Below are 24,440 nucleotides of genomic sequence, written 5' to 3'. Positions count from 1 at the left end.
ACCAATTAAATTCTTTGAGAGCTTGTGTCTGAAAATGTCTATATTTTAGCCTAACCCCTGATTGATAATTTGACTAGGTATAGACTTAGAATGTAAAACATTTTATGTCAGAATTTGAAGACATTGTTTTATTGTCCTCCAGTTTGCAAAGTTGTTGGTGACACTCTGACCATGTATCCTTTGTATTTTACTTGTATTTGTTTTCTTTCCTGTAAGCTTTTAGTATCTTACCTTTCCTCCTAATTTCTAAAATTTTATAATAACGTGCCTTGATTTGGACTTATTTTTATCCATTTTGCTTCCAATTCAGAGGATTGTTTGCATCTGCAAACTCATGTCATACAGTCTTGGAAATTTTCTTAATGCTTTCTTTGATAATGTCTTCTCTCTTTTATTCTCTCCTTTTTTCCCCTGAAATTTATATTCTGCAAATATAAACTTCTTGTACTGGTCTTCTAATTTTCTAATTTTCCTCCTATTTTTATTATTTCCATTCTTTGCTTTTTCCCATTCTCCCCTGCTTTTTTGTTTTTTTAATCTTCCATGAATTTATAATATCTGCTATCGCATGATTTCTACAAGTACTTTTTATTGTTATCTGGGCTAATTCCCTTTTCTGGCAATCTTTCCTTGTTTCATGTATAAAATATCTTCTCAACTCAAGCATGGTATTAATGATAGTTTTTTCTTTCATTGACCTTCCTTCCTTCATTCATCACCTTCGTTGACTTTATTTATTCCAAGTCCCTTTTTATTTATTTATTTATTTTTGGTTTTTTGTATCAGTTCATCTCAGATACTTTCCTCAAATGCTGTTAATCTTTGGCTCTGTGTTTCTATTTAAAGGTAAGACACTAAAAATTTTATTGTAAACTCTGTGTGCTTATAGATGTTTTGTCATTTGATTGTCTCACTGTAAAGTGATCCATTCAACTGGGTTCTATTGTGGGCATATTCTGACTCTGAGTGTCTTTAAGTCTTTTCTTTTGGGATGGTAAGATTCACCAGAAAGGAATATCTCCTGCTGGAAAAATACATTCTGGTGTCAGCAGTCCAAAAGCCAAAGAAGGAGGTTTGGAATTTCAAAGCTTAATTCCCTAATTCCAACAGAGTACCCCCTGTTCTCGATCATGTCCAATGATCCCCTTGTCAGAGTTCCTCAGTGTACCCTTGCTCTCAGTCTTTGAACTTCTCTTTTTATTGACTCTCACTCCCAAAATGATTTTATCCATTCTCATGGCTTTAATTATTTCCTTCATGCTGATGACTCCCAAATTTCTGTTTTCAGCTTTGACCTCTCCCCTGAACTTTAGAATCATATATCCACCTGTACATCTATTTAAAGTTCCAATAGCCATCTCGTATCTTATATCGAAAAGGGAACTCCCTACATGCCACCTCACCCTAGTCAACAGCAAGAAAACCTGGTGTTGCTTGAATCTTCCCGCCTCAATTAGTGGCAACTTTGTTCTTCCTTTTGCTCATAAAAACATCTTGGAGTCATCCTTGACTCTTTTTTTTTTATATTATACTTTTTGTAATATACTTATATTTCACATTCAATTTGTTCACAAATTATTCCAGCTGAACTTTCAAAATATAACCAGAATCTGGCCAATTTCATGACCTCCACTGCTACCAAACTGGTCTAAGCCATTATTATCTCTCTCTTAGGTTAGTGCAAAATGACCTCCTAACTGATCTCCTTGTTTCCACCACTGCTTCCCTATAACCTGCAAATGTAGCAACCAAAGTGACTGTATCAAAAACATAACCACTTCAGGTCTTTGCTTGAAACTTTCCATCTCGCACAGAGTAGAACCAATAGTGATATTTTCTCCAGCTTTATTGAGATATAATTGACGTAGAACATTGTGAAAGTTTAAGGTATACATGTTGATAGGATACACTTGTATATTGCAAAATAATTGCCACCTTGAATTAGCTACCACCTCCTTCACATCACGTAATCATCATTTCTCTTTACGGTGAAAACATTTAGGATCTACTTTCTTACCAACTTTAAAGTATATAATACAATATTATTAATTAATAATAATTATTATTAATTATATCACCATGTTATCTGTATGTTAGACCCTCAGAACTGATTCATCTTCTAAGTCGAAGTTTCTACTCTTTGACCCACATCTCCCCATTTCTCCTAATCCCCAGACCATGATAAATACCATTCTATTTTTTTTCTGTGAGTTTGGTCTTTTTAGATTCCACATATAAATGATATCATATAGTATTTGTCTTTCTCTGTCTGATTTATTTTACTTAGCATAATGCCCTCGAGTTTTATCCATGTTGTTGCAATGGCAGGATTTCCTTCTTTCCCATGGCTGAATCATATTCCATTGTATAGATATACCACATCTTCTCTATCTTTTCATCTATTGATGGACAATTAGGTTGTTTCCACATTTTGGCTGTTGTGAATAATGCTGCAGTAAACATGGGAGTGCAGATATCTCTTGGATATTCTGATTTCATTTCCTTTGGATATGTACCCAGAAGTGAGATTGCTGGATCATATGGTAGCTCCTTTTTAATTTTTTCAGGAATCTTCATTGTGTTTTCCATAGTGGCTGAAACATTTCATATTCCTATCAACAGTGCACAAGGATTCCTCTTTCTCCACATCCTCATCAAAACTTGTTATCTCTTGTCTTTTTGATGAAAGCCATTATGACAGATATGAGGTGATATCTCATTGTAGTTTTGATTTGTATTTCTCTAATAATTAATGACAAACGTCTTTTCACATGCCTGTTGGCCATCTGTATATCTTCTTTGGAAAAATGCCTGTTCATATCCTTTCTCCATTTTTTGATTGGGTTGTTCATCTTTTTGTTATTGAGTTGTATGAGTTCTTTATATATTTTGTAAATTAACCCCTTGTCAGATATATGATTTGCAAATATTTTCTCCCAGTTGGTGGGTTGTCTTTTTGTTTTGTTCTTGGTTTACTTTGCCTTGCAGAAGCTTTTTAGTCTGATGTAATCCCATTTGTGTATTTTTTCTTTTATTTCCCTTGCCTGAGTAGACATGGTATTCAAAAAATACTGCTAAGACCGATGTCAAAGAGTGGACTGCCTATCTGTTCTTCTAGGAGTTTTATGGTTTCTGATCTTACATTCAAGTCCATAATCCATTTTGAGTTAATTTTTGTGTATGGCACAAGATAATGGTCTACTTTCATTCATTTGCATATGTCTGTCCAGTTTTCACAATACCATTTATTGAAGAGACCATTGTATCTCCTTGGCTACTTTGTTGAAGATCAGCAGTCCACAGATGTGTGGTTTTATTTCTGGGCTTTTAATTTTGTTCCATTGATCTGCTTGTCTGTTTTTCTGCCAATACCATGCTGTACTGATTACTACAGCTTTGTAGTATATTTTGAATTCAGGGAGTGTGAGAACTCTCACTTTGTTCTTTTTTCTCAGGCTTGCTTTGGCTATTTGGAGATTTTTGTTGTTCCAAATAAATTTTAGGATTCTTTGTTTTATTTCTGTGAAAAATGTCATTGGGTTTCTGATTGGGATTGCATTGAATCTGTAGATTACTTTAGGTTATATGGACATTTTAACTATATTTATTCCTCCAATCCATGAGCATGGAATATATTTCCATTTGTTTTTATCTTCTTTGATTTATTTCAATAATGTCTTATAGTTTTCTGTGTATAGTTCTTTCACCTCCTGGGTTAAATTTGTTCTGTTTATTTTATTCTTTTTGTTGCGATTGTAAATGGGATTGTATTCTTGATTTCTCTTTCTACTATTTCATTGTTAGTATACAGAAACAGAACAGATTTTTATATGCTGATTTTGTACCATGTAACTTTACTGTATTCGTTGATTATTTCTAATAGTTTTTTGGTGGATTCTTTAGGGTTTCTATGTATAGAATCATGTCATCTGCAAATAGTTACAGTTTTACTTCTTCCTTTCCAATTTGGATCCCTTTTATTTATTTTTCTTGTGTAATTGGTCTGGATAAAACTTCCAGTAGTATGTTAAATAAGAGTGGCAAGAGTGGGCATCCTTGTCTTGTTCTTGATCTCAAGGAATACCTTATAGTTTTTCACTGTTAAATATAATGTTTGTGTGAGTTTGTCATATCTGGCCTTTATTATATTGAGGTACTTTTCTTCTATACGCATTTTATTGAGAGTTTTTATCCTAAATGGATATTGGATCTTGTCAAATGCTTTCTCTTAGTCTATTGAGATACTTGTGTGATTTGTATCCTTCATTTTGTTAATGTGGTGTATCACACTGATTAATTTGTGGATGTTGAACCATCCTTACATCCCTGGAATAAATCCCACTTGATCGTGGTGTATGATCCTTTTAAAGTATTGTATTATTCAGCTTGTTAATATTTTGTTGCGGAATTTTCCATATATGTTCATCAGTGATATTAGCCCGTAATTTTCCTTTCTTGTGTTTCCCTGTCTGGTTTTGGTATCAGGGTAATATTGGCCTCTTAAATAAGTTAGGAAGTGTCATGCTCTCTTGAATTTTTCAGAAGAGTTTGAGAAGGTTAGGTATTGAATCTTCTTTGACTGTCTGGTAGAATTTGCCAAAATAGCTGTTTGATCTTAGAGTTTTGTTTTTTGGGAGGATCTTGGTTACTGTTTCAATCTCTTTACTTGTGATTGATGTATTCAGATTCTCTATTTCTTCTTGATTCAGTTTTAGAGGTTGATTCTAAGAATTTATCCGTTTCTTCTAGATTATCCAATTTGTTGGTGTATAGCTTTTCATAGTATTCTCTTATAATCCTTTATATTTCTGTGGTGTCTGTTGTAATTTCTCCTCTTTGATTTCTGATTTTATTTATTTGAGTCTCCTCTCTTTTTTTCTTTGTGAGTCTAGCTAAAGGTTTGTCAATTTTGTTTATCTTTTCAAAGAACCAGCTCTGAGTTTCATTGATCTTTTCAATGGTTTTTTAGACTCTATTTTCTTTATTTCTGCTCTGATTCTTATTATTCTTATTATTTCTGTCCTTCTACTGACTTTGGACTTTGTTTTTCTATTTCTAGTTCTTTTAGGTACACTGTAAGATTGTTTATTGGAGATTTTTCTTGTTTGTTGAGGTAGGCCTATAGTACTATAAAATTCCCTCTTAGTACTGCTTTTGCTGCATTCCATAAGTTTTGGTGTGTGGTGATTTCATTTTCATTTGTCTCCAGGTATTTTTTTGGTTTCTATTTTGATTTCTTCATTGACCCAATGGTTTTTCAGTAGCAAGTTATTTAGTCTCCACATATTTGTGACTTTCCCAGCTTTTTTCTTAGAGTTGATTTCTAGTTTCATAGTATTGTGATTGGATAAGATGCTTGATATGATTTCAAGCTTCTTAAATTTATTGAGGCTTGCTTTTTTCCCCAGCATATTGTCTATTTTTGAGAATGTTCCACGTGCACTTGAGAAGAATGTGTATTCTGCTGTTTTTGTGCAGAATGTTACATATATGTGTGTATATATATATAAAAGTCCATCTAGTCTAGTGTTTCATTTAATGCCATTGTTTCCTTGTTGACTTTCTGTCTGGATGATCTATCTAGTGGAATAAAGGGGGTGTTAAAATTCCCTACTATTATTGTGTTGCTAGCAATTTCTCCCTTTAAGTCTGTTACTGGTTGCCTTATATACTTTGGTGCTCCTGTTTTAGGGGCATATATATTAAAAAGTGTTATGTCTTCTTGGTGGAATGTCCCTTTTATCATTATATAATTCTCATCTTTGTCTCATGTCATCTTTTTTGTTTTGAAGTCTATTTTGTCTGATACAAGTATGGCTACCTCTGCTTTCTTTTTCTTGCCATTTGCTTAGAGTGTCATCTTCCATCCCTTCACTCTGGGCCTATGTTTGTCTTTAGAGCTGAGATGTGTTTCCTGGAGGCAGCATATTGTTGAGTCTAGTTTTTTAATCCAGCCAGCCACTCTATGTCTTTTGATCGGTGAATTCAACTCATTTACATTTAGAATGATTATTGATATATGAGAGCTTAATACTGCGATTTTATCTTTTGTTTTCTGGGTGTTCTATGTTTCCATTCTTTCTTTTTTTATGTGTTTCTGTCTGCCATTTCAGTTTGGTGGGTTTTTGTGATGTCTTTCTCAGTTTTCTCTTTATTTATGGTTTGTGACTCTGCTCTGATTTTTTGTTTTGTGGTTACCATGAAGTTTGTATAAAATATCTCATAGATGAGATATTCCTTTTTCTACTGATAGCCTCTTATCTCCATTATCTTATGCAGTTTCCATCCTTTTCCTCTTTCTCTTCTATGTTTTTGCTATGACAAATTATTCTCTTTCATATTGTGAGTTTGTGACAAATTGAAGTTGTTATACTGATTTTTGATGCTTCCTTTCCCTTTATCCTTTATGTTATAATTGTTTACTACCCTATTCTGATAGAGAGCTGCAATTTTCTATCTATCTCCTTGCTCAAAGCTTTGTAAACCTTTGCCTTTTTGTTTCAGATAGGACAGCTCCTTTCAACATTTCTTGTAAATCTGTTCTAGTGGCTATGAACTCCCTCAGATTTTGTTTTTCTGGGAAAGCTTTTATTTCTCCATCATATCTGAAGGATAATTTTGCTGGATAGAGTATTTGGGCTGATAATATTCATCTTTCAGTATTTTGAGTATATCATTCCACTCTCTCCTAGCCTTTAGGGTTTCTGCTGAGAAATCTGCTAAAAGACTGATGAGAGTTCCTTTGTAGATTACTTTATTCTCTCTTTCCGCTCTTAATACTTTGTCTTTGTCTTTTGACAGTTTTAATATTGTATGCCTTGGAGGAGGTCTTTTTGCACTGAGGTAATTAAGAATTCTATTAGCTTCATGTACTTTTATGCCCAGTTTCTTCCCCAGGTTTGGGAAGTTCTCAGCTATTATTTCTTTGAATAATCCCTCTGCCCCTTTCTCCCTCCCTTCTCTCTCTGGGATACCTATGATTGTTATGTTACTTTTCCTAATTGAGTTGGATATTTCTCAAAGAATTTCTTCATTTTTTAAAAATCTTAGTTCTCTCCCCTTCTCCACCTAGATCATTTCTAGGTTTCTATCTTTGAGCTCACTAATTGTGTCCTCCATATGGTCTGCTCTATTTTTTTTTTTTTGGTGAGGAAGATTCTCTCTGAACTAACATCTGTTGCCAAGCTTCCTCTTTTTTTTTTTTTTTTCTGCTTGAGGATGATTAGTCTTGAGTTAACATCTGGGCCAGTCTTCCCCTATTTTGTATGTGGGTCACCACCACAGCGTGGCTTGAGGAATAGTGTAGGTCTGCGCCTGGGATCCGAACCCATGAACCCATGCTGCTGAAGCAGAGCATGCCAGACTTCACTATGCCACAGGGCCAGCCCCTAGTCTGTTCTATTTTTAATTCTTTCTACATTGTTTTTCATCTCATCAACTGTGTTATTCATCTCCAAAATTTCTGTTTTTTTTTTTTTTTAATATTTCAATCTCTTTGGTGAAGTACTCCTTCTGTTCATTAATTTTATTCTTGACCTTATTGAACTGTTGTTCTGAGTTTTCTTGTAACTCACTGAGTTTCTTTATGACAGGTATTTTTAATTCTCTGTCAGTTATATTGTAATCTTCTATGACTTCAAGTCTGGTTTCTGGAGAGTTGTCATTCTCTTTCTGTTCTGCTGTTTTACTATAGTTCTTCATGGTGTTTGATGAATTGATCCTCTGCTGGTGCATTTGTGGTACTAACCACCTTTCTTATTTGGGTACAGCTTTGGTTATTTTGGTCCTGAGCTGCTTCTGGTTTGAGAGTCTGCACTTTCCACTCTCCATTGCCTCTGCTAGAGGCATTGTCAGTGGCCTTCTTTTACCACTTGTGCCTCTGAGGTTGCTGATGCCTTGCTGTTTTTGATGTCATTGTTGTCTCAGGTGTCACCACCAGGGTCTTCAGGCCATGAGCACTTCTGCTGCTTCTGGGGTTGCCCGGGTCTCATGTTCCCCCACTGGCTCTCTGTGGGCTCTGCATGGGCTTGAATGCTGCTGCCCCATGCACCACCTCTGCTGTTGCCCCAGGGTTGTCTGGGGGTGCTGGTTGCACTGCTGCCAGGGATGCTGGGTTCATAGGTGGTTCTGTTGCTGCCAGGGGTCTAGCAACCAGAAGATTTGTATGCAGCCCCTGCTGCTCGTGGAGCTGGTGTGGGGGGTTCTGCCACTGGGGTCTGGGTCGCCAGTTCTGCTGTAGTTCCTGAAGTCTCTGGTCACGGGTTCCACTTGCCACCACTGGGGGGTGGGGAGCAGGGGCTAAGCAGGGAGAGGTTGTGGAACCTGCTCCGTCGTGCAGCCTTTGGTCTCTGGCACTAGCCAGTGTATTTTTAAAACTCAGATCAGGGCACCCTGACCCAGCTGGGAGAATCTGAGTTTTGTATACTATCCCCACTGTCAGAAAGACCTGGCCACTGCCGGGGAGGGGAGGGAAGGGAGTGCACATGCTGAATCCACTGAGAGAGAGGCAGGTGGAAAACTGCACCTGTTTTCTCTGTCCCAACACTGACTGTTCACAGGCATGTGGGCTGGATCCACTGGGAGACAGACAGGGAGCAAGCTGCTCCTGTTTTTCTGTTCCTGCTGCGTCTGCTCACAGTCATGCTAGCCACGGCACCCACTGTCTCCGTTCCACTTGCAGTTGCGTGAGCTGCAGCATCAGTTGTTTCCATTCTGGGCCCTGAATTGCTGCTGCTGGGGGAGGGAGACGGGGCTGCTCCCCTAGTTCCTCTGTCTCCTAGGGGTCCAGTCCACCTTCAGATGTATAGATTCATGGATCTCTTATGCGTCCTTTTGTGCTGCATAGGGAATCCTGTGTTGATCAATGGATGTCCGATTGGATGTACTTAGGAGAGACAAAGGGAACAAGTCAGTCCACATTGATGCTGATGTCACTCTCTTGAGTTAAGTTTTGTGAGTGGTATAAGGCAGGGGTCCAGTTTCATTCTTTTGTATGTAAATATCCAGTTTTCCCATCACCATTTCTTGAAGAAACTATCCTTTCCCCACTGAGTATTCTTGGCTCCCTTGTCAAATATTAGTTGACTGTATACGTGAGGGATTATTTCTGGGCTCTTGATTCTGTTGCATTGATCTATGTGTCTATTTTTTTGCCAGGGCTGTGCTGTTTCTGTGGCTATAACTTTGTAGCATAGTTTGAAATCAGGAAGTGTGATGCCTCCAGCTTTGTTTTTATTTCTTAGAATTGCTTTCACTATTCCAGGTCTTATGGTTACATAAAAATTTTAGGACTGTTTTTTTAATTTCTGCGAAAAATGCCGTTGGAATTTTTATAAGGATTGCACTGAATCTATAGATGGTTTTACCATAGAGTTTTTAATGACCTAAATCATGCTGCATGACCTTGCCTCTAGTTCCCTCTCTGATCTTACTTCTTATTCTTCCCCACTGACTCAGGCTATTTAAGTTACACTGGCCATCTAGTGTCCTCATCTACTCCAGCTATGCCTCTACCTCACGGCTTTGCCCTGGTTCAGGCTTTTCAAAGTCTTGTCCCTGGATCCATATTGTCAGCATCATCTGGGAACTTGTTAGAAAAGCAAATACTTGGGTCCACTTTAGACCTACTGAACAAGGAACTCTGTGGATGGGGCTCAGAATTCTGTGTTTAACAAATCCTCCAGGTGATCTTGATGCAGGCTAAAGTTTGAGAACTGCTGCCCTAGTTATTCCCTCTGCCTAAAATACTTCTTGCCCAGTGCCTTAGGAAGAATAAAGTGCCTTTAGAAAATAAAGCTTGAGACAGGGAGTCTTATCTAACCAATTTGTTGAGGCTGTGCTCACAGGTAAAATCTGTAAGGGAAGAACAAGAAAGGGGATGAATAAAGGGAGGGGATATGGGAGTAGGGGATGGTGATGAAGGGGAAGAGGAAGGCCCTGAAAAGAAGTCACAGTCATTGTGGAGACCAAGCGGAGTCTGGGGACTGGGCCAGCAGGGCCTCCATGTCCTGGCTGCACAGAGCTAGGCCAAAAGACCTCAAGAAAGGCCACAGTCCTCTAGACTTTTTGCCATCTGACAGGGCAGCCACAGGCTGTGGCTTCTGGCAGCCTTAGGAAACAGGTTTTCCTCCGCCCCCCCCCCCCCCCCCGCCTCTTCTCCTCTCTTATGCCAGAGAGGAGGCAACCTGAGGCAGGAGTGCAGGCTATACATGCGCAGCTCTGGGTTGTTCCAGTGCTCCTTCAGAGTCTTTCAGGCCTGGTTCATCTTGGTGGGGGAGTCAGCTTCCTTCATGGGGCAGCCATGATCCTGTGAAAGGCATCTACAACCTCGGTGTCTGCCCTGTGGACTTGTGGCCTCAGCTTCTGCCACTCACCTCTTCCTTTGCAGCCTCAGCAGGTCAGGCTTCTCAGCGGTTGTGGGTGCTCAGGGTCTGATTCAGCAGGCCTGCCATTTGTGCAGCTCAGCAATGATCTTATCCTCTGGGTCCTCTGTGGTCCTGAGACTCCAGCAGGCCCTGGTAGATCAGCTCCTCCTTGATGTGCCTCTCCTGGAACTTGATATGTGGTACAGGGAACGGCGTGTTATGATTGTGGGGAGAGGTGCTGGCAGCCCAGTTCCAGATTCTTTCCCTGATGTGTCAGGAATATGAGAGTCTTCCTTAGGGTAAACAACATTTCCCTCCACCCAGGCCTGCAGGAGGCATTGCATCAGGGTGCCAAAAGAGCAACAGTCTTCTAGCTGCTTGTGCTGGGCCTCAGACTTCTTCAGCAGGGCATGCACATCTTTAGTGTCTAGTTTACTCAATGGCCCCACTTCCTTCTTGTCAGTCACTGGGTGGGCCCATTCTTTTCCTCTAGCAGGTCCTCGCACTTGGATATGAGTTTCCATAGATGTGAGATCCCCTAAAGTTCAGCCTCATCTTTCGGATATTTCAGTAGCTTCTGTGGCACGTACATCTCTTTGCTAGGGATATCAGCACAGTGAGGCTCTACTTAAGCCTAGAATCTATTGGGGGTGTCATTCTTGGATATCCATGGCATACGAATGGAATCATCAGTAAGTTCATATTCTTGGATCCTGGACTGAAGGTTTTTGGATTAGAGCTATCCATGGCGGAGGCCAGGCCCAGGTCCCACCTTCCCATCCAGTTTCTGCTTCTTGGGTTTCCCATGCTGGGGGAAGCTGAAAGCTCATGGCCTCCACCTAGTTTCAGGCCGTAACAGCCACCTTTCTTATCCTGCCAGTCTGTCAGTATCTGGGTTTCCACCTCCAGCACCTGGAGGGCTCAACTGGCAGAAAGGAACAGAGTCTCAAGCTCCAGTGGCAGAATGTCCTGCTCCTTGATGCAGATGCCATCAACTGTGGAGTGGGCCAGCACTGCCCTGTAGCCAGCACACACCTTAAGGTAGTCCACAGACTTGAAGTTGTGGAATTGCAAGGGGCAGTCCTTCAGCCCACTCATGGCCTAGCATAAAACACCCTGTAGAGCTTCCCATGGTGCCGTGAGGATTAAGAGATGATGCCCATCAAAAGCTAAGCTCGGTGCTTATATATTATAACAGGAGGACAGTTATAATATGTGGATTCATCAGTGGGATGCCTCAACGCCCCACCTTCAGGGTCTCTGTCCTTAACAGCCTATATTCAGGGTCCCCATCCTCTAGGACCCTCAAGCCCTGGTTCCCATTACCTCCTCACTGTGTTCTCCTATGACCAGGGACCTTATACCTCAGGAGCAGCTCTTCTCCCTATCATTTAATTCTTAATATGAGAACTGTAGTCCAGATGTCTTGGAAACTGCACTAATGGACAAAACCTGAAACAACTTGTTCTAGCTGAGGATATAAAGAGACAAGTTAAAGGCAGAAAATTATGACAATGCCAAAAAGGAATCTGAGCTTTGTGTTTGTAAGCACATGTAGGCTATACAGGAATACGTCAGAGAGAGAGAGAGAGAACCAGTGCTCATAGAATCCAAGATGCTAGAGCTCTAAGAGATCTTAGACACTATTCGCCTTCATTTTACACATGACAAAATTGAGTCCAGAGAGATTATATGTATTCTTTTGTTTTTAGTAAATACTTGTGGAATTAAGCACTCAAAGATGTAGAAATAAAAAGAAACCTTTAAGAAATCAACCTTGTTTCACAGTCCTCTGCAATTATTGCAAAAATTAGTGTGAAGAGAAAGTATAGCTTACTTTAATGGATTAATTAGGTATAATTTAAATTAATTCTATAGTGGAACAGTTGATCTGTGCAATTTAAAAGAACTTTCACTGTTTTGAAATGGTCATCTTTGCTTCAATCTTCCTTGTCAGTGATTATATCAATGTCATTTTATCTATTTCCTATATATAAATATTTGTGTGGCTTATTCTTAAAAATAAACTTTTATTTAAATTTCTAAGCAACCATTATTGGTTCATGCTTAAAAATCCAACATGGCGAATCAAGTATGGCATGTGTACTCATGTCACAAGGCTGAGCATCTGGTATACTCTAACCTTGGATTTCTAACTCCTCTTAGAAAACCTTTCCTCCTCCTCAGATTCACCTTGCGTTCATCCAAAGTTCTGAAGTTCACTTGCTCTTTCTTTGAACCTCTGGATTGGGCTATATTTATATCACTCAAATTGTCACTGTCCTCACAGTTTTCTAAAGATTTCTGAAAGAGATATTACTTAAAAGCACTGTAAAATGTATATTCTCTTTGTATTGTTGCTACAACTGCATGTGAATTTACAATTATCTCAAAAAAGTTTAATTGAAAATTTATGTATACACATTATTTTATAAAGAGAAATTTAAAATACCCTTGTCTCTTTATTAACTGGTATAATTTAATAGAAAACACAAACACTTAGATCCATGACAGTGTTTCTTTTCTTTCCTAAAAAATTACAGTTGATTCCTGTTATTCGAGGTAGTAATGTTCTATAAAGTCAACAAAAACACTGAATTAGCAAATACTGAATTCACTGTTCTTAGGGGGAGGTAGATTTATGTTCCTGTGAGCCTCTGGCCACAACATTTTCATCAAATAAGCAATACGTAACCTTGTTTTATGTGTGTGTCTGCTTAAAAACACCTCGTTTAATATACAGTGTTGATTCATTAACGTTGAACTCACGGCCAACAGCACGATAACTCACGTCTCAGTGAAGCTTCTCTAGCACATGCTTTTCTCCGTAAGGCACATCACAGCTTTCTTGTTCTCAGAAACACTAGACAGCACTTCACCATATGACTGAGGGCCGTTTTAAACAGCAAAATCATCAACAAAAAGCACAAAAATATGAAAAATATGGCACTAAAGTGATTTTGAAAAAAATATTGTTTACAACATGAGAGCTGACAAGGCAGAGTGTCACCTTGTTTGCAGCTGAGAACATGCACAACTGGCCGCTCTAGTTTTTCGCTGCCCTCTGCATGTCCACGAATGACTATAAAAGCACCGTATTGAGTCTGGTGTTACAAATAAATTTTAGCAGGCAGGCAAATTCGCAAATATGGAGTCTGGGTATAATGAGGATTGACTGTAGTTCCTAGCTGTCTAGATTTTTCTTTTTTCCGTGTTAATATATTCAACCTTAAGCCATTTACTGACATCTGATAATGTATATAATACTATTTTATGTACTATTGGTTCAGTTTGCAGAATTAGTTCTTTTTAGGAATAGCCCATAAGCCTTTTCTTTCAATGGCATTGCTATATCAATACCTATTCAGTTCCAAAATTATATTCTATCTGAAAAAATAAAATCCTGACTTGAAGTCTTTTTACTGCTGGGCTTCTGCATCCTCCTTGGGCATGCTGCTTAGCGGTCTCTATGGCATATTTGAGTGGTCCTCTGAAAGCCACCCTTGCTTTGCTCAGGACAGGTTTCTCAGGTTCTTTAGATCTAGGCTTTTTATAAAGCTGTGAAGTAAAATGCAACTTAGAACTCATGAGTCAGTTTGTGCCAGTTGCAGTCTTCAAGTTAAAATATACTAATATTAAACTGAGCAATAACGCCACATCACCTCAAAGGATAATTGCAGTGATGAAAAAATAGCTACTACTTATTGAGCCTTCATTGTGAGTGCCAAGACTTTTACACAAATACATTATTTCAGTTAATCTTCTCACAATCCTATGAGGCAGAAATCTTTATTCATGTATTTGAACCAGTATTCAAGAGCACTACAATGAGGGCTAGCCCCGGTGGCCTTGTAGTTAAGTTCAGTGTGCTCCACTTGGGTGGCCCGGGTTTGGTTCTGGGCATGGCCCTATACCACTCATCAGTGGCCATGCTATGGTGGCAGCTCACATACAAAATAGAGGAAGATTGGCAACAGATGTTAGCTCAGGGTGAATCATCCTCAGAAAAAAATAAAAAATAAAAAAAGAAGAGCACTGCAATGGATGATGGAACCAAGGGGATCTGGATTTCAATCCTTTCTCAGCCATTTATTTCCACTTTGTCTTTTGATGGGTTAACTTGATCTCCGTAGTTCTCAGAGTTATAATTTATAAGGGCATAATAAAGATTAGTAATAAAAGCTACAAAAGATCCTATGTACAGCAATGACTCAACAAACGTGTGTATGTTTGCACACAAACCTGTGTGTTATGTTTGTGGCTTGTGGGTTTGAGGTAGGAGTGGTGTGTTCCTAGTATCACTATTCTCTATTTCCCTCTGGTAACTCTGCCTGGGGAATTTTTATGCCAGGGGAAAATAGACAAATTGAATGACATACCAGTTTTATTTATAGCTGGGGATTCCTCTGTGTATTTGCATGTAGCAGTTCTTTAGTCATTTTCATTGCTCTAGGAGAGTATTCCATCGTGAGAACAAACTACAACCTATTTATCCATTTTATTGTTGGTACGTTTAGACCATTGATGTTCCGTGATTATTGATATAGTTGCATATATATATAAGCATACATAATCAAATACATTGTTTCTATTATTATTTTGAACAAACTGTTATCTGTTAGATCAATTAAAAATAAGAAAAACGTTTTTATTTTACCTTCACTTATTCCGTCTTTGATGATCCTCCTTTCCTTATGTAGATCTGAGTTGCTAACCTATATTATTTTCCTTTTCTCTAAATTCAAAGATCTTCAAATGTGAATGTGAATGTTTGCAATATTCCATCATACTTTAATGCCTTTCCCATAATCATCATAAGCATTACAAAAACATTTAGGAAGTTCATAACAACATGCCTGTTACCATTTGTCTATTCCAAAAACCACATACTAGAAATACAAAGAAATTTTCACTTTTATTGAAACTACTTTTGTTTATGAGGCAGTACTATCACGTTCTCCATTGTTTTTATGTATCTTCATTAATTTACATGCATTCCTTATTCACCACATAGCTATGCAAGTCTTCCAGATCACTCATTTCATCATCACTGAATTGTAAGTACTGTGCCACAGTGCTATGGAGCTAGGGATCACTGTTTGAGGAGAATCATGCATCACATTGCTCACACCAGTAGAAATGGTCACTAAAATGAGTGCCTGTGATGTTCTGGCTGGTCACCCTCTTTGTGTAGTCTTACATGTTCAGCCAAAAGCAGATTTGCTGCCTTACATCACAAAAAAAATACTGTTGTTGATCTTAAAGTTCACATTTCTGGAGCTCACTGCTATTAGCTCTCAGTAAAGTCCATTTCTTCTTGGCAAATCCACTCAAATATTGAATCTTGTCATTAACTGTACAAAGTTTAGCCCATGCTGTCTCATTAAGATGGTCTTGAAGATTCTCAAATGAATAGTTTTCTATCTCTATATTGTAATCATTAGAAACAGCTTGCATTTCTGCAGCAAGTAGAACATTTTCAGCAGTGTGACCTTCCTTAGGACTCTTCTTTTGAGATTGTTGGTTGACTGACTCAGGAAGTCATTCCTTTCATGACAAAATTCAATATGAGCAGATTTTTCTGTAGAAAAGGTAGTGTTGTCTAGAATTCCAAGTTCCAGAATATAAACTAGGTAGTTCTGATATGTTTCTGGCCTTCATTCCAGAGTCAATTAAAGTCTCTGATGAGAATGTTCATCTCTGTTGTTAAAATATTTTAAGTCTGGCTGTATCATAGACAGATGCTATGACAACAATATGATAAAATTCTGTTGAATCTATTTGCAATTTTGCTTATTTCAGAAGAATCTGAGTAATGAGATTACAAAATCTTTCTTTCCATTTCAACCATGTTTATTCATATGTTTTAAATTTGCATGAATTTTAATACTGGAATGAGAAAAAATGAATCATAGGAAATTTTTCATGTATTTATACCTAGCTGAACAAATCTAAAATTTAATTCTTAATCTCTATTTCTTACTTCTGCCATTGGATACCAACATTTTACAAGTAACAAAGATTCATCATTGATATATACTTTTCTTTATTTCTTATCACACCCAACTTCTTTTCGAGATTAAAAAAATAATGAATATATTTTATATTTGGTCTTTCCTTTCTATTTTTCTTGACATGGACTTATTCCAAAGTGTTATAACATACTATGACAGTAAACTCCTTAATTGTATGTTAGGCTCCAACTGCATCTTCACATTGATCCCAAATTAATCTTTTAATATCCTTCTCCAATTTTATCACTCCCCTGTTCAAAATCTTTCATCAGCTTTCTGCTATCCTAAGAATAGAGTTGTAGAATTTCAGTATTTCTCTCGTTCATTCAAAAACAAGATTGTAGATCAAGAGCCTACTGTATCAAGAGACTACTATAATGCAAGACGTTCTCCTTTCCTAAGTACTTTAGCCAAAAAGGGTTCTCTCTCTTATTAGATCCTATTGTAATTGTAACTTGGGATAAGCATCTGGGCCTGGAAGTATTAACTGCTTTACATTGCTGTGTATGCTATTTGCCATCTTTTGTGTGCAATTCCCTTCTTGAGGACATGACATAATAGATGTATTTTAAATCCCAAATAGTGCTCCACATGAACCGGTTATATAGGAGATGGTCTGTATTTTTTCATTATTTATAGCCTGCCCCATTCCACAATCATTTGGGCAGGCAAAGATAATAGTTGCTAATTGAACTGCATCATCCAAATTCCAGAGTGAGCCCATGATCTCTTTGAAATGGCAAGATCTTCCCCAAAGTTGATGTTGGTAGTCTAGGTTGATATTGACTTTCCTGAATTGTTACCCCGGCCCCCACATAGACACAGAGACAGTGTGTTTCAACCACTTTTCTATATAACCAGCCCCAGGCACTTATTAAATACTGTTAGCCTACATTCAATAAATCATTTTAAACTGAGAAAAGAATACTCAATAAAATGAATGTTCTTCCTATGGACATGAAATCAACATCCTGAGGTGTTTCTCTGCATCTTCTTATATGTAATTATTCTCTGTAAGTGGGAAGTAGAAATGTTTCATTCCTTTGAAACTTAATTGACTTAATAGGCTCAGCTGGCATATGACCAAAGATATTGATACCTGATGTCAGCTGGATGCTTAATGAACATCTCAAATGGTAGTCATGTGGAAATATTAGAGGAGAGGCGACTCATTTAAATGAAGCATAGTGATCATAAATATAGGATGGGCAGAAAATCTTTAAAGGAGTGATTGACCTGTTATATATCTTTTTTCCTGTGAGGAGAAAAGAGCTTCTCAGAGTTTAACCAGATGTTTTCCTCCCCTATATGTATATATAAAGGAGTGATATATTTTCAAGTTTTTTGTAGGGAAATAAGTTTTGTGTTCATTTTATTTCACATCCTTTAACATTTATGATGATCTATTGATAATCAATTGAAATTACATAATATCTTATTTAAGTTGCCCCAAATCTCTGTAAGGTCAACAGTAAGTAATTAAGATTCTGGTTTTAGAGACAAAAGGAAACCAGAGCTAATATTTTAAGTGAATCTTTCAAATTCACACACATCACAACTGGTAAAGCTTATATAACCCAGGTATTTGATTCTCCATAAGTTTTCTTTACACTTATTTTATTGTCGAGATTATTTCAGATAAATTATTAAGGGTGTTTCCATATATGCGTCTAAAATGGTGTATATTTACAAAACAGAACTAAATATTCCCAAATTCCTTTCTTATTTTCTGAACCATTATTAAGATTAATGTAAGTAATTAAATTCCAAATTGAAAGTTTACATAAATGTTATTAATAATGTAAGAAAATCACTCGGGGAATCACCCATGAGCCTTCCCCCTGTGGGGTTCTGCTCTCCTCTAGCATTCCCATTCTGCCTGTGGACGACACACATATTCACTTTCTGATTTAACAGTTAAGTAGCACATATCTAGCTGGTAATGGAAGCCTGTTTGGGAAGTGTTAATAATTCTAAAAAACAATTTGAAAACTTGTATTTGTTTACATTTTTACCTATTGGCACTAAAAACATTAGAAGATAAGAAGAAGTAATATATGTAATTTTTCTTCTCCTAGATCACCCTCTCGCCATCTTTTCCTTTAATTTAAATGAGCTACTTAACTCTCAACTTTGATCCATCAGTTCTTGGGGAAGGAGAAGGGAAGAGGAAAAGGAGAAAAGGGAAAGAAAAAAAAAAAGAAGGTCACAGGATGTTGAGATGAAGGCAAACTAAATTAAGAAGAAAGGAATAGCTCATAATCCCTCATTCAGGAGGAAGAGGAGAAAAGATGCTGTCCCACTGCTTAAGATATCCTTGCACAATTGAACATGTTTTTCTATCTCCTGCTTTGGAGAAGTGCCCTCCTATTTAAGAATGAAATTTAGAAACATCTTTGGAGGATATTTACATGTTTGGTCTTCCCAGAAATAAACTGTGCCTGTGTGTGTATATCCACAAATCAAACAAACAAAATTCAGAATCTGACATATGTACCAAGTCAAGCAAAATAAAAGATTATGGAAAGTACACAAAATTGCAAAGATAAGATCTCCTATCTCAAACAATTTTTTTCTGTTATCTTTGTACCATCTGATCTTAGATTCTAGGATTATGGGAAAACTGAAAGTTCAGATCAAGTGTGACTATTATTGAGATCAAGTGTCCTTTGTCCAAACTGTGCATCTTGATATGTCAATGCAATGCATTATATAGACATCAACTTTTCTTTCTCCATAATATCTGTACTTTGTGAAGAGACAAAGAATTGCACTGAAATAAGAAATGAAAGAGGGGCCACAAATCCTAACCTTATAGAAATAAAAAGCATTATAAAGGAATACTGTGAACAGTTGTATACCAATAAATTAGATAACTTAAAGAGATTGGAAAAATTCCTAGAAACACGCAAACTAATGAAACTGACTCAAGAAGAAAGAGGAAATCTGAATAGACCTAAACAAATTTGAAAAGATTGAATTTTTTTTTTTTTTAATGTGGAGAATAGTGGAGAGGAGATCTGGAGGGACAAGCAGAAAATATTTAGCACCAATAATTTCTCTATTAGTGTTGCTGCCTACCTCTACATTTGGTTAGCCTGATGGACATAATCAGGGAGTTCTAATACCAAAGTGTCTATAGTCGGTGGCACTGCCTATGCATATAGAATTTTCAGTGGCAGATTACTCAGAACAGCAGCATTTCATGGTCTTCTAGGCTCGTAGACAAGAAAGTAGCTGTAAGCACCAACTGAAAAGCTCTAATGATGCAAACATGGTAACATTCTTTAGGTTGCCCCACTTAGAACTAATTTTAAAAGCATGAATTTGGAGCCAGATAGTCTCAGGATTGAATCTCTACTTCTGGTGTTTGCTAGCCATGTGAACTTGGTCTTAGACCTGTGCTGTCCAATATGGTAGTTACTAGCCATGTGTGGCTATTTAAATTTATGTTTACATAAGCTTATATAAAATTTAAAAACATAATTAAAAATTCATTTTATAATAAAATTTTAAAAATAAGTCTTTTTATAAAGTAATAACTGCCTCACATTTAATACTTAAATAAACAAATAAATAAATGAAATTAAGGGCCATAGACAGGCATTTGGATTCTTTTCTAAGTGTATCGGAAGCCATTAGATGTCTTAAACAAAGGGGAAATTTGATCGTAGGAGGACAAGAGATAATGGTTGTTTGGAACATGGGGAAGGAGAAATGGAAATGGAAGGAAATGAGTTACATTTGGTTGCTGATCCATAGCTTTCTCTTTCCACTTAAGAAATAGAACATCCATTCTAGAAATTATAAAAACCAATCTCCTCAAATCCCTTGTATATTCTGTAGATTAGATTACATGATACTTAAACACTGTCATTAAAACATGAATTCAAACTGGTCATTTGACACGATATAGAGAGGCAATAGTATGGCTGAAAGTGAGCATAGACCGATGGAAGTCCTATAGAAGATTGAACCATATCTTGACTACAGATACAAGGAAAACAAAATCAGATTCTGTGAAGAAAATATGTCGACAGAGCATGCCATTCCCAACCACCAGAAAAAACTTAGGAATCATATCATATTCGTAAGATTAAGGACAGAATATCTCCAGACAGAACAGTATTTTTGACAAGAGACATGCATGACCAAGCTTTCAAGATGGAAGCCTGCTAGCCAGTTCCTAGCGACACCGAGGATCTTTCACAACAAGGAGCCTTTCAGCACAACACCACACAGCTCTCATCAGTAACAGTTGTGTGATCATTGTTAAAGACTAGCAGCCTCAACAGCTCAGTCAAGGAGTCTTGTGTAACAATATCGCCAGACATGTCTACCGGGGATATGACACAACACAATTATGTTGCTCCTTCTGTTGTTGCTGTTGGCATTACTATAGCTACTGTTTATTGAGTGTCTACTCTGTGACCTGCAATTTACTAGGAACTTTATATATATTATCTTATTTAATCCTCAGACAAGCCCTCTAGTTAAGTACTACTGTATGATGAGTTAAATTTGTGTATTACATATGTAATGCATACATTGTATGATAAGTAAATATCTGTCTATTAGATAGAAAATTTCCATCGTTATAGAAAGTTCTATTCAACAGTGCTAGGCTAGATGCTTAAGCAAATGTTCTGTGCTAATATGGTGACCACTAGCCACAATAGTTATTGAGCTCTTGAAATGTAACAAGGGCAAATATTAAGAACTGAAGAGACCGATTTAGTAATAAAACTACTCACAAAGAAAAGCACAGGCCTAAATGTGTTTAATTGTACCACACGTTCGAAGAAAAATTGATATTAATTTTTCACAAAAGCTTTAAAAAACAGAAGAATAGGTCATACTTTCTGACTCATTCTATATGGCCAGTATTACCTTGATACCAAAACCAGACAAAGATATTGCAAGAAAAGAAAACTGCAGGCCAATATCTCTTAGGAATATAGATGCAAAAGCCCTCAGCAAAATACTAGCAAATTGAATCCAACAATATATAAAAAGAATTATACACCATGACCAAGTGGTATTTATTCCAGGAATGCAAGATTTGTTTAATAGTCCAGAATTAATCAATGCAATTCACCATATTAATAGAATGAAGGACCAAACCCACATGATCCTCTCAACAGATGCAGAAAAAGCATTTGACAAAATCCATCAGCCTTGGGTGATAAAAGCGTTAAACAAACTAGGAATAGAAGTGAACTTCCTCAAACTGTTAAAGGGCATCTACAAAAAAACTCACAGCTAACATCATATGTTATGGTAAAAGATCAGGAACAAGACAAGGATGTCCACTCCAACTACTTCTATTCAACATTGAGCTGCAGTTTTTACTGGGGAAATCAGACAAGAAAAAGAGATAAAAGGCATCTAGATTGTAAGGGAGGAAATAAAACTATTTCTGTTTGTAGATGTTATGATCTTGCATAGAAGATCTTAAGGATTCCACAGACAAAAAACTTTTAGAACTAATAAACGAGTTCAGCAATGTTGTGGATACAAGATCAATAAACAAGATTCAGTTGTATTTTTATATACTAGCAATGAACAATACAAAAATAAAATTAAATAATTTCATTTATAATAACATGAAAAGGAACAAAATATCTAGAAATAAATTTAACACAAGTAGCATAAGACTTGTACATGGAAACCTATAAAACATAATTGAAAGAAATTAGAGAAGATCTAAACAAATGGAAAAAATTCAATGCTCACGGATTGGAAGATTTAATATTGCCTAACAGAATAGTGTATAAGAACACACTACTGAGTTAGTGAATCTAGAACCTGGTTTTAACTTTGTGAGTCACGAGCAGTCGTTGGACAGGTCAATTTACCTCAATTCAATGTCTTCATCTGTAAATTAGTACTTTGGACTAACTGATCTGTGTGGTCCAAAATAACTTTGATTTCTACGCTTTTATTGTCCTGGAATTGAGATCTCTTTTTTCTCCAAATCTAGAATTTTATCAGAAAAGATATCCCAATCCTTCTGATAAAATATATTAACACATCTTTTTGAACAATTTGTATGATTTGAAAACTAGCGAGTTAAAGTAAATAATCCAAATAAAGAGTTAATAAACTTACCTGTAGTTTCAAGGATTCACAAATTTACCCAGGAATTCTCATCCTGAACCACATGTTTAACTAATTTCTGTGATATTCTTGACCCATGGTCTTTTGTCATACTGAAAAAACTCCAAACTTATCATTTTTAAATGTTCTTTTTTTTCTTTTCTTCAGCTTTAGTGATGTATCACTGTATACAAAAACTGTACATAATTAATGTTTACAATTTGGTGAGTTTGGAAATATGTATACATTCGTGTTACCATCACCACAATCCAGGTAATAAACGTATCCATTGCCTCCAAAAGGTTCTCTGTCTTTTTGTTTTTGTTTTTATTGTGGGATTTTTTTTGTATGTGGTAAGAACACTTAACATGAGATGTACCCTCTTAACAAATTTTTCAGTATACAATACCTTATTGTTAACTATAGGTTATAAAGTAGATCTCTGGAACTTACTCTTCTTGTATAACTGTAACTTTATTCTTGAAACAAGACAAGACAATAGCAGTACTTGATTGTGTTCAAATGGAGATGTCATGATATTTTGAAAACTCAGACAACATAAATTGTAAGAAGTCATAATGATAGATAGAATATAGATACAAGGATCAACAGAAGCTCTAAGACAACATATATGTAAAATGGTAAAAGAACTGAAAAGAATCAATATTTTAAAAAATAAATGTTTATAAATTTTTCACTTAGTAATTCTCAGAATCACATGACACAAATTAAAGGGAAGGGAAAATAGGATTCAATAGACGTTTTCATTTTAATGTAATTCTCAGAATTACATGACCTAAATTAAAGGGAAGGGAAAATATGATTCAATGACAGTTTTCATTTCAATGTAATTCTCAGAATTACATGACACAAATTAAAGGAAAGGGAAAACATGATTCAATGAAAGTTTTCAATGAAAATTTTCATTTTAATGTAATTCTCAGAATTACATGACACCAATTAAAGGGATGGGAAAACGTAATTCAATGGAAGTTTTCATTTTATTGCCTCAACTCGCATTCTGAAAAGCCAGCTTAGCTCCTGGCGAACCAGAAGGCTGGTATGAACAATGTTAGCTCAGTCTACTCGAACAAAAGAATAGACTAATAGAATAGACCAGGAATGATTATTTTTTAGAAATTTTATTGTTTTAGGAAAACGCGTTCTGCCTTCAAATTCAAGGCACTTGGTAATACAATATTTCCACTTTCAACATGCTGTTGCTGAAAAAATTAATATTCTTCTCTCATCAAGAAATCACACATAGAATGACCAGTTTCCTGACAGGAAGTCTGTCCTTGCTTAGCACCTCTAGGCACCTCACCTTGGCTCTGTAGGGATGGAATTTGTAGTCTTTTGCTGTGCTGTATCTTTTTTGCGTCTTATGGGTATAATATTATAAACTATGTGTTCAAACTCCAGCTTTAAGTTAAATTTCCAGTAAGGTTTACTTCAAAACAGAGTACTCCCACAGACCTTTGTTTAAAGAGTGGTAGCAAAAAAAGTGTGCAATCAAATCCTTGGTATTTTATGTGGCAAGATCAACTTTTTTCTACATGCAATTAATCTACAGGGCTTAAATATAGTATGTATATGTCAAAATATCATGGTTTCCTATGTATTTTCCTATTTCAGTATTCTAGTCAGGCATGTTAATTCTGGTCACAATATTCTCTACTCTTTAAGTAACTGGAGAACATGATACACACCGGGCAATAAACCTGAAGGATGCCAAAGTTTTATACCTACCACTCACTCTTCTCCTCCTTTTCGTCCCACCCCTATCCAAGCAACCAGAAGGATGAAGACAATAGATTGTACACATGAGCTTGCTTCTTTGTATTGTATAAAGGTCAACTAGATATTTCCAGACTTTCTAGATGTTGTCAATCTGGTAATAAATGAAATTTAATTTTGATATGCATTCCATTATTACTGTGTTAGCTGTTAGAACATTTTTTGT

At 36.6% G+C, this 24,440-nt stretch overlaps 1 protein-coding gene and 1 pseudogene across 1 annotated transcript in view; one reads left to right on the top strand and one right to left on the bottom strand.

The window, feature by feature from the left end:
• LOC131407218 (gastric triacylglycerol lipase-like) overlaps nt 1-24,440 on the top strand; it is a 121,059-nt gene that overhangs the window by 59,384 nt on the left and 37,235 nt on the right. The gene's annotated exons all lie outside the window — the stretch shown is intronic.
• LOC131407220 (transcriptional adapter 3-like) lies at nt 10,999-11,462 on the bottom strand (annotated as a pseudogene).

This window comes from Diceros bicornis, chromosome 6 (genome assembly GCF_020826845.1).
Source record: "Diceros bicornis minor isolate mBicDic1 chromosome 6, mDicBic1.mat.cur, whole genome shotgun sequence".
In the NCBI taxonomy this organism is placed as follows: Eukaryota; Metazoa; Chordata; class Mammalia; order Perissodactyla; family Rhinocerotidae; genus Diceros; species Diceros bicornis.
The sequence above is the reverse complement of the archived record's forward strand: the minus strand, read 5'-3'. Positions and strand labels throughout refer to the sequence as shown.